At 41.2% G+C, this 8942-nt stretch overlaps 1 pseudogene; it reads right to left on the bottom strand.

Moving 5' to 3' along the window:
- Positions 1-506: 506 nt before the first annotated feature.
- On the bottom strand, positions 507-1720 carry LOC120863830 (annotated as a pseudogene).
- Positions 1721-8942: the final 7222 nt, after the last annotated feature.

Raw genomic sequence — 8942 nt, 5'->3', positions numbered from 1 at the left:
TTTTTTTCCACTCTGAGAAGGTATATTACACTAAAGATTATTATTAGATATCATTCGACCCCTGTAAATAGGGGCTTAGAGTCAGATATAATTTAATTTATAAAACTTAAACATTATTTTACTTGCACCTCATGATTTTGGAAAGATTCTGGAAATATTTTCTGCTTTAACCTTGATTATCCTATTCTATATATGCAAATTTTCTTTTCTTTTTTTTTTGGCACACTGATCAGGACTTTATTTAAAAGTTAGCAAACAATACTGTAGAAACATTGATATGTAAATTTCTAAAATGCTGTATCTTAAATTTAGTTGGCAAAGACCACATTTAGCTATAAGCATGAATTTAGTCTTCCACGTAGAAACGAGATACTAAACTAAAAAAAAAAGCTTTCTATTGTTTGAAAACACACAGTTTAATTAGAGGACTGTAAAAATGCATATTTTTTAAGGAAAGAATTGACTGTATAAGAATACTCCTCTTTTACAATATTCCTTTTTACTTCATATGCGAGTTATTGGTTATGCTGTAGGATTTAACTGTCAGAGCACTAAAAGGCAACTATTTAGGGAAGAGGCTGAAAAAGGAAAAAAGGAACGTATGTAAGGCAATAGTTCCTTTAGGTACAATAAGCATAATAGTGTTTTAGGAAAACAAGATAAAAATAACTCAAGGCTAGCTTGGTTCTCACTGAATAAAAACAGTGGGCTAAATACTGAGCTCCTCTGTGAATCTAATCATCAATGCCTTGGCCACCATACTGGTAATCTCTGGGTAGTCATCTTGGTACTGGCCATGATACTTATTGGGGTATTGTGCCTGATAATCACTACCACTGATTTCCGACCCACTGGTTCCTGTTCCTTGGCTTCCATTGTGAATGACAGGTTCTGTGGGAGCAGCACAGTATTTGGGATCATACACTTGCCACCCAAGGCCATACACACTCATCGCTTTCTGGGAAGCAACTTTGTGGGTACCCATCTGTAGGGAAATTGTGGAGTTCTCCATGGGTTGTAACGTTAGCTTCTGATTGTAGATATCTCTTCGGGTACCCAGTGCTAACATCCCTGCCTGGTTGCCTCCTTTGTTGGTGCCCATTTGCAGGCTAATTGTGGTCTGATCAAAAGGTTTGTCAGTTTGCATTTTAGGATCATAAATGTGCCTCTTCGTCCCATAGGCCGTCATACCTGCTTGACTGGCGCATTTGTTGGTTCCCATCTGCAAACTAATTACACTTTGGCCAGCTTTTAATTTTCCTTCATCAAAACATCTTGTTTGTTTTTCTGCATACGTATCTCTAATGTCAATGGTTGTATGGAATCCTTTTGTTTTGGCCAGACCTGCTAGGGCCACCAACATAGTCTGTACCTCATGTTTCCATTCTCAAAAAGATCATTTGCTTCAAATACATCATGTGGCTTAATATGTCCTGTGGCTTAATGCCATAAGCCGGAATAGCGTTAATAAATTTGCTGATATTCTCCAACTGAGGCCAGTTTAATGAGGACTCATTGACCTTCTTCACTGAGCCTGGCTGTAGCTTGTTTATGAGTTCACGGAGGTTAATGCCATCTTTTAAGTCCAGCTGGAAGTTGGTGCCAGTGCTCGTGCCTGTCACCTCTTCCATCCAGTTGTGGAGATCTTCTGCCTGGAAGCTATCTTCTTCTTGACTTCAGCCCAGAGCCCATAGGAAGGGCCCTGGTTGAAGTGGGTCATGATGATTTGGGCGGCGGGAAGAGGCTGAGTTGGGGGACTGGTTGGTCTGGGGGATTCTTGCACTCGGCTTCTCCGCTCCTGGCTCCAAGGAAGGGCCTAACCACAAGACGCTCAGAGCTCGCTCCCCTGGGTGGCACAGGAGTTGCTGGGACGTGGCGGTGGGATGCGGGTGGTGCCTCGGCTACCAGTACTACCTCACAGTACTCGGCTGTGAGTACTACCGCAGCTACTCGGCTACGAGTATTACCACGGAATGCAGGCGGTGCCTCGGCTCCTCTGCTGCCTTGGCTACGACGTCCCGCAGAGGCTCCTGTTCGGCTCCGGAGTTCCACACGAACTAGATAAATGCAAATGTTTTAAGTATTTAATGGAGCCAAATCCTCTTGTACAGAAGGGGGAACTGAGACATGATGAGATATTAAAACAGGTTAATGTCTATGTTTTAGTGTGCTAGCACAGAAGAAAGAACCATAAACAGAATTCATATGTACCATGAGGAAAGTAACAACAACAACAAATGTAATTCAGCACTGATGAAGGGATATGCAAATGACCTTGGACCTGGGCAGAAGCTGGACGGGGCCCCAGGGTCACTCGCCAGAAGCCTGAGTCACTGATTAGGGTATTTGGCCTTCTGGAAGGCTCTAGCACATACAGTTGACTCCCCCATTCAGTCTTTTGGTAGTACCACTCAAGCATAGCCTTTGGATCAGAACGCATCCCTGCATCTGTCTGGGAGGCACACAAACACTGTGACTCTCAGTTAGGGATGAGCAGTAGACAGGCATCAGGATCTGCTTAATAGCTGGTATGAACCATACTCATAGACAAGTCTAGGACAAGCAACCTCTGGCACCTGGAGCACCCAAATTTTCTTATTCTAGGACTCCCCTGCTGCTCAGTGGACCTCGCAAGATCCCCAGAGATGAGGCTCAGGCGACCCCATCTGGTCTATCTTCTCCCTGCCCCAACTACGTATATATATGCATACATATACACACACACATGAAGCCAAACAGCACAACCTGCAGCTTCCAACTGTGCCCTCTGCCTTCCTGGTGTTAAAATTAAATAAAAAAAGAAACTAGACTCCAAAATTCCCTAAGCAGTCAAAATCATTTAAGCCAGATAAGTGACACTTAATTTAGTTTTTCGTGCAAAACAAGTGAAACACAACTTGGGCTGCCTTTTAGGCTGCTTTTCATAAATGCCTTCTATAATCATAAAAGAACAGTCATCTTCCTAAGAAAGGTATAAGATAGTAAAATTTAACCAATTCATTGCTATCTGGGAACCACCACTGTAATAACCAATCATTATAAAGTGGAACAACTTCCTCATTTTCACTTTATAAGCCATCTTGTAATATCATGCCTCTAAGCTTCATAGCAGTTTTGAATTTAAAAGCTCCCAGTTGGACAGGTGTTCTTATACGAACAGACAAACAAAGCTTCAACCAAAAAGGGATTTCACTGATTAATATAACAAAGTCTGAGGGCAAATTTGGTCCTTAGCAGAGATACTCAGCTGATGTCATCAGAAATGGGTTCCTCTCTACTTTTACGTTCTCTGCCTTTTGACTTTATTCTCAGGCTTTATTCACTGGCAGCATGGCTGCCAACTAGGTCAGGGTTGTATTCTTCCAAGTTCAAGAGCAGTTGAAAATGTGGCATTTCTCTCATGATACCTCTTGCAAAAGCCTCATTGGCTTCAGTTGGGTCACTGAACCATTCACTTTAACTAGGTTATTAGAAATTTTGGCCAGAACTGAGTCCTTTGGATGCCATGAGTGTAGGGATGACTAGGGACTACAACTCCACCTGCACAAGGCTGAAGAGGAAAATAGAGGGACTGTTTCAGAAGGCTGAGTAAATGCTAACTATTCAAATGAAAACAAAGATGTCCACTTCAGCCTCTTTCACCTTGTCCATGTCTTACCTACTGGCCTAGGGCCACAAGTTGGCCCTTGAGGCTCTGAAATTTAATTTGACAGTTATGTGTATGTGTGTGTTAGGCACTCAGTCATGTTTGACTCTTTGAGACCCCATGGACTGTAGGCCACCAGGTTCCTCTATCTATGGGATTCTCCAGGTAAGAATATGGGAGTGGGTAGCCATTCCCTTCTCTACAGGATCTTCCTGACTTAGGGACTGAACCCAGGTCTCCTGCATTGCAAAGGGATTCTTTATCATTTGAGCCACCAGGGAAGTTTTCTTGTGTATAGTAAGCTGCATAATGACCCCCTCCCCCCAAATATAACCAGGTCCGGATTCCTGAGAGCTGTGAATGTTTTCTTATATGCAAAAAAACATGCTTTACTATTATGATTAAGTTAAGACTCTTGAGATGAAGAGATTATCCTAAGTGAATCCTAAATTTAATCACAAGTATCCTTATAAAAGGGGCTTGAATCCATAAACTGTTTTGGTGAGGGCAGCCCAATCCTAGTTCCTTTCTTCATCTCTCATTCTCTCCTCATCACTATCTGTCAAGGGCTGACTCCATAGCTGAGTCACCCAGTTCCTAGAAAGAAAGCCTCAAGCAGATCAGGAAGGCAGGCGATCACTAAAAATATAGTCCCTGCTCTGGCTCCAAGTGCTCCGTCTGCCCCCTCATTGGGAGGAGACAAGGGGCAGAGACATGGTCCTTCTTTGATACTAGCTCTGGATTCACAGACCTTTCTCAGATGAGAAGAAAGCAGATTTTTCACTCTCTCCCACCCATCACTGTTGCCAAAACATGCACAGTGGGACTGTGTTCAGGGGCAACAGAGGCAGTTCAGAGGCTGCTTACAAGGCAAGCAACAGGAAATGAGCCCAAGGGTGAGAGTCAGTTATATCCCAGGAGAATCTGACAATAGAATAGCAGTGTTCCCAGAGCATAAGGATGTGAGAGGTTAAATGAAGAATTTCTTCAAGGGTCAAAGGGTCAAGGGAGATTGTCAAGGCTGAGGAATTCCCAGCTTCTCAACCACAGTCAAGAGACATCCTGAGAGCCAGTAAGCTAGGAAACTCCCAAAAATCTAAACAGAAATCTAAACAGTCTAGTGACTCAGAGTTCAAAGAATGTTCCCTTCTACCCTGAAGATTCAGCAAAGCCATATCTTATAGAACCTCTTGCTGAGAAGTTAAAACTGTCATTGGAAGTTCAACTGTATAGCCAGTCATCAGCCATACCTTTGAAGAGACCCCTGCTTTAATCTCCCTGGGATTTGGCAGTTTCCCAGATTGCTGTATGCCCACATGGAGGACAGTAGGAGTACTGATGAAATCAGGAGCCCTGGATTCCTAAATTTCAGGCTTCCTGGAGGAGCCAGGACAATTTAGAGCCAACTGATAAAAGGGAGGCCACAGGAGACCCGAATCAGGAGAGCATCAGCATAAGATTAAGATCTTCCTATATCAAGACCGAAAAGACACTCTGCCCAGTGCGTGCAGTCAGTCAACAGGGCACCTCATGTAAAGTTGTGTTATTGTGTCCCAGTACCCGGCAGGAAGAACAGGCTCGTCCAAGACATCATTTCAAAAGAAAGAGGCATGCGTTACATTAACTTAGTTGCATGAATAACTGTCACAGGGCAAAAAGGTTCTTTGCACAAAGAAGACTCCAGCTGAAAGCAGAGCTGTCTTGCTAGATAGAGGGGAATTGAACTGCAGGAACATGAGGCCTTCAGGGATCTTACCAAGGAATAGAAATTGGGATTAGATGTTAACCTCATGCATGGGAGGAAAGTTAGTTCAGAGCGAACGTCAGGCACAAGCCGAGCGGTAACTGGACGTTTCTGTAATGAGTGGAATCCTTTCCACTTAAGCAAAACTGGGGTTCTGCCTTCTCTTTTGCTCTGGAGAGAGATATTATCTCTATGTTCCAAAGCTATTCACCATTCAAATACACCATTCAAATATCCTTGGAAAGATGGTCTGGAATAATTTAAGTCTGGGTCTTGATATAAGAGATGCAGAAACATGAGAGCCACATGAAAACACAGGCAAAACACTCTCTGGCATACATCACAGCAGGATCCTCTATGACCCACCTCCCAGAGTAATGGAAATAAAAGTAAAAATAAACAAATGGGACCTAATTAAACTTAAAAGCTTTTGCACAATGAAGGAAATTATAAGCAAGGTGAAAAGACAGCCTTCAGAATGGGAGAAAATAATAGCAAATGAAGCAACTGCCAAGGAATTAATCTCAAGAATATTCAAGTAGCTCATGCAGCTCAATACCAGAAAAATAAACAATCCAATCAAAAAATGGGCCAAAGAACTAAACAGATACTTCTCCAAAGAAGACATACAGATGGCTAACAAACACATGAAAAGATGCTCAACATCACTCATTATCAGAGAAATGCAAATCAAAATCACAATGAGGTACTCTCTCACCTGGTCAGAATGGCTGCTCTCAAAAAGTATATAAACAATAAATGCTGGAGAGGGTGTGAAGAAAAGGGAACTCTCTTACACTGTTGGTGGGAATGCAAACTAGTACAGCCACTATGGAAAACAGTGTGGAGATCCCTTAAGAAACTGGAAATAGAACTGCCATATGACCTAGCAATCCCACTGCTGGGCATACACACCGAGGAAACCAGAATTGAAAGAGACATGTGTACTCCAATGTTCATCACAGCACTATTTAAATAGGTAGGACATGGAAGCAACCTAGATGTCCATCAACAGATGAATGGATAAGAAAGCTGTGGTACACAATGTATATTGGTACACAATATACACAATGGAATATTACTCAGCTATTAAAAAGCATGCATTTGAATCAGTTCTAATGAGGTGGATGAAATTGGAACCTATTATACAGAGTGAAGTAAGTCAGAAAGAAAAACACTGATACAGTATATTAACACATATATATGGAATTTAGAAAGATGGCAATGATGACCCTATATGCAAGATAGCAAAAGAGACACAGAGATAAAGAAGACTTTTGGACTCTGGGAGAAGGCGAGGGTGGAATGACCTGAGGGAATAGCACTGAAACATGTATATTACCATATATGAAATAGATCGCCAGTCCAGGTTCAGTGCATGAGACAGGGCGCTCAGGGCCGGTGCACTGGGATGACCCTGAGGGATCGGATGGGGAAGGATGTGGGAGGGGGTTTCAGGATGGGGGACATATGTACACCTGTGGCTGATTTGTGTCAATGTATGGCGAAAGCCACTACAATACTGTAATTAGCCTCCAATTAAAATAAATAAATAAAAATTTTTTTAAAGAAGGCTGTCTTCCAATCATAGTGGGAAATCAACCTTTGTCTCATATCTCTTTCAACTTGACACTTCATTTTTATTTAGTCATGCAGTGGAATTAGAAGCATTCAATTATGTAGATTGATTAAATACTTTTCAAGTAGTCTCTTTAAATGAATATTCTTTTGATTATTATTGAATGTAACACTTTAACTGGATTCACCTAAGAATTTTACTTCACTTGTGTGAATTCTGTCCATGTCCTTTGTTATTTACCAGTTCACTATTAGGTTAGATTGTGCTGCTACTTGGCCTTAAAACTACAAATCATAAACCTTAAGAAAAACGGCAAGTGCTGGCTGAAGTTGACCTGGGTGAGTCATTGCTGTTGACAAGGTTCTGAAAATAAGGGCCCTACCTGTCCATACCCCCTCAATTGCTTCACTTTTCTAAAATCCAAGGACTCAGTGTCTCCCTTCACCCAATTTTAGACAAAGACTGACTAATTATAAAAAACACACATATATCCAGATACCAGTAAATATGAAATACTTCCATAGTTTTTACAAAAATAGTCAAAGACCAAAGGAAGTGAAAAGTTTCTGTGGTTTAGAATAGTTTATATAACTAACCAAGAATATGCAGTGGAATTTCTAAAAAGAAATAAGTTATCATATAGAACAGACTTTTCCTTCACAAATAATACAGCTAAGGTATATTTTTCAACTAAATTTATTGTATAGAAAGTCCCCATGAAGTTAATGATCTATACATTATATTGTTTTGGTATTGGAATACTATGTAAGTAAGGAAATTTTCCTTTATTTTCATGGTTCAAAAATCCAAACAACACAAAAAGGTACATAGTAAAGAAGCTCCCTCTGAATCTTGTCCCTATCTAGTCTATAGGGTGGTTTATTCATTTCCTGTGCATCTTTACCAAACACATCAGGAATATTTTCTGATTTTTCTCCTTCCTTTCATAAAAGATATATACATTGTTCTGTCCCTCATTTTTTATATTTAAAATCATATCGAGATTATTCTATATCAGAATATAGAGTTTTTTCTTAATATTTTTATACCATTTGTAATAATTATTTGACCTATACCCTTTAATGGACATTTGTATCATTTCTTATTGTTGCTGTTCAGTAGCTAAATCATGTCTGACTCTGCGATCCCATGGACTGCAGCACTCCAGGCTTCCCTGTCCTTCGCCACCGCCTGGAGCTTGCTCAAACTCATGTCCATTGAGTCAGTGATGCCTTCCAACAATTTTGCCCTCCATCATCCCCTTCTCCCCCTGCCTTAATCTTTTCCAGCATCAGGGTTTTTTCTAATGAGTCAGCTCTTCCTATCAGGTGGCCAAAGTATTGGATGGAGTTTTAGCTTCAGCATCAGTCTTACCAATGAGTGCTCAGGATTGATTTCCTTTATTTTTTTTTTATTTTTACTTTATTTTACTTTACAATACTGTATTGGTTTTGCCATACATTGACATGAATCCACCACGGGTGTACATGCGTTCCCAAACATGAACCCCCCTCCCACCTCCCACCCCATATCATCTCTCTGGATCATCCCCGTGCACCAGCCCCAAGCATCCTGTATCCTGCATCAAACATAGACCGGCGATTCATTTCTTACATGATAGTATACATGTTTCAATGCCATTCTCCCAAATCATCCCACCCTCTCCCTCTCCCTCTCCCTCAGAGTCCAAAAGTCCGCTCTACACATCTGTGTCTCTTGTATTGGTGTTTTTCTTTCTGGCTTACTTCACTCTGTATAATCGGCTCTAGTTTCATCCATCTCATTAGAACTGATTCAAATGTATTCTTTTTAATGGCTGAGTAATACTCCATTGTGTATATGTACCACAGCTTTCTTATCCATTCATCTGCTGATGGACATCTAGGTTGTTTCCATGTCCTGGCTATTATAAACAGTGCTGCAATGAACATTGGGAGACATGTGTCTCTTTCTATTCTGGTTTCCTTGGTGTG

The sequence above is a fragment of the Oryx dammah genome, unplaced genomic scaffold, assembly GCF_014754425.2.
Source record: "Oryx dammah isolate SB20612 unplaced genomic scaffold, SCBI_Odam_1.1 HiC_scaffold_1, whole genome shotgun sequence".
Taxonomy (NCBI): domain Eukaryota; kingdom Metazoa; phylum Chordata; class Mammalia; order Artiodactyla; family Bovidae; genus Oryx; species Oryx dammah.
This window is presented reverse-complemented; position numbering and strand designations above follow the sequence as displayed.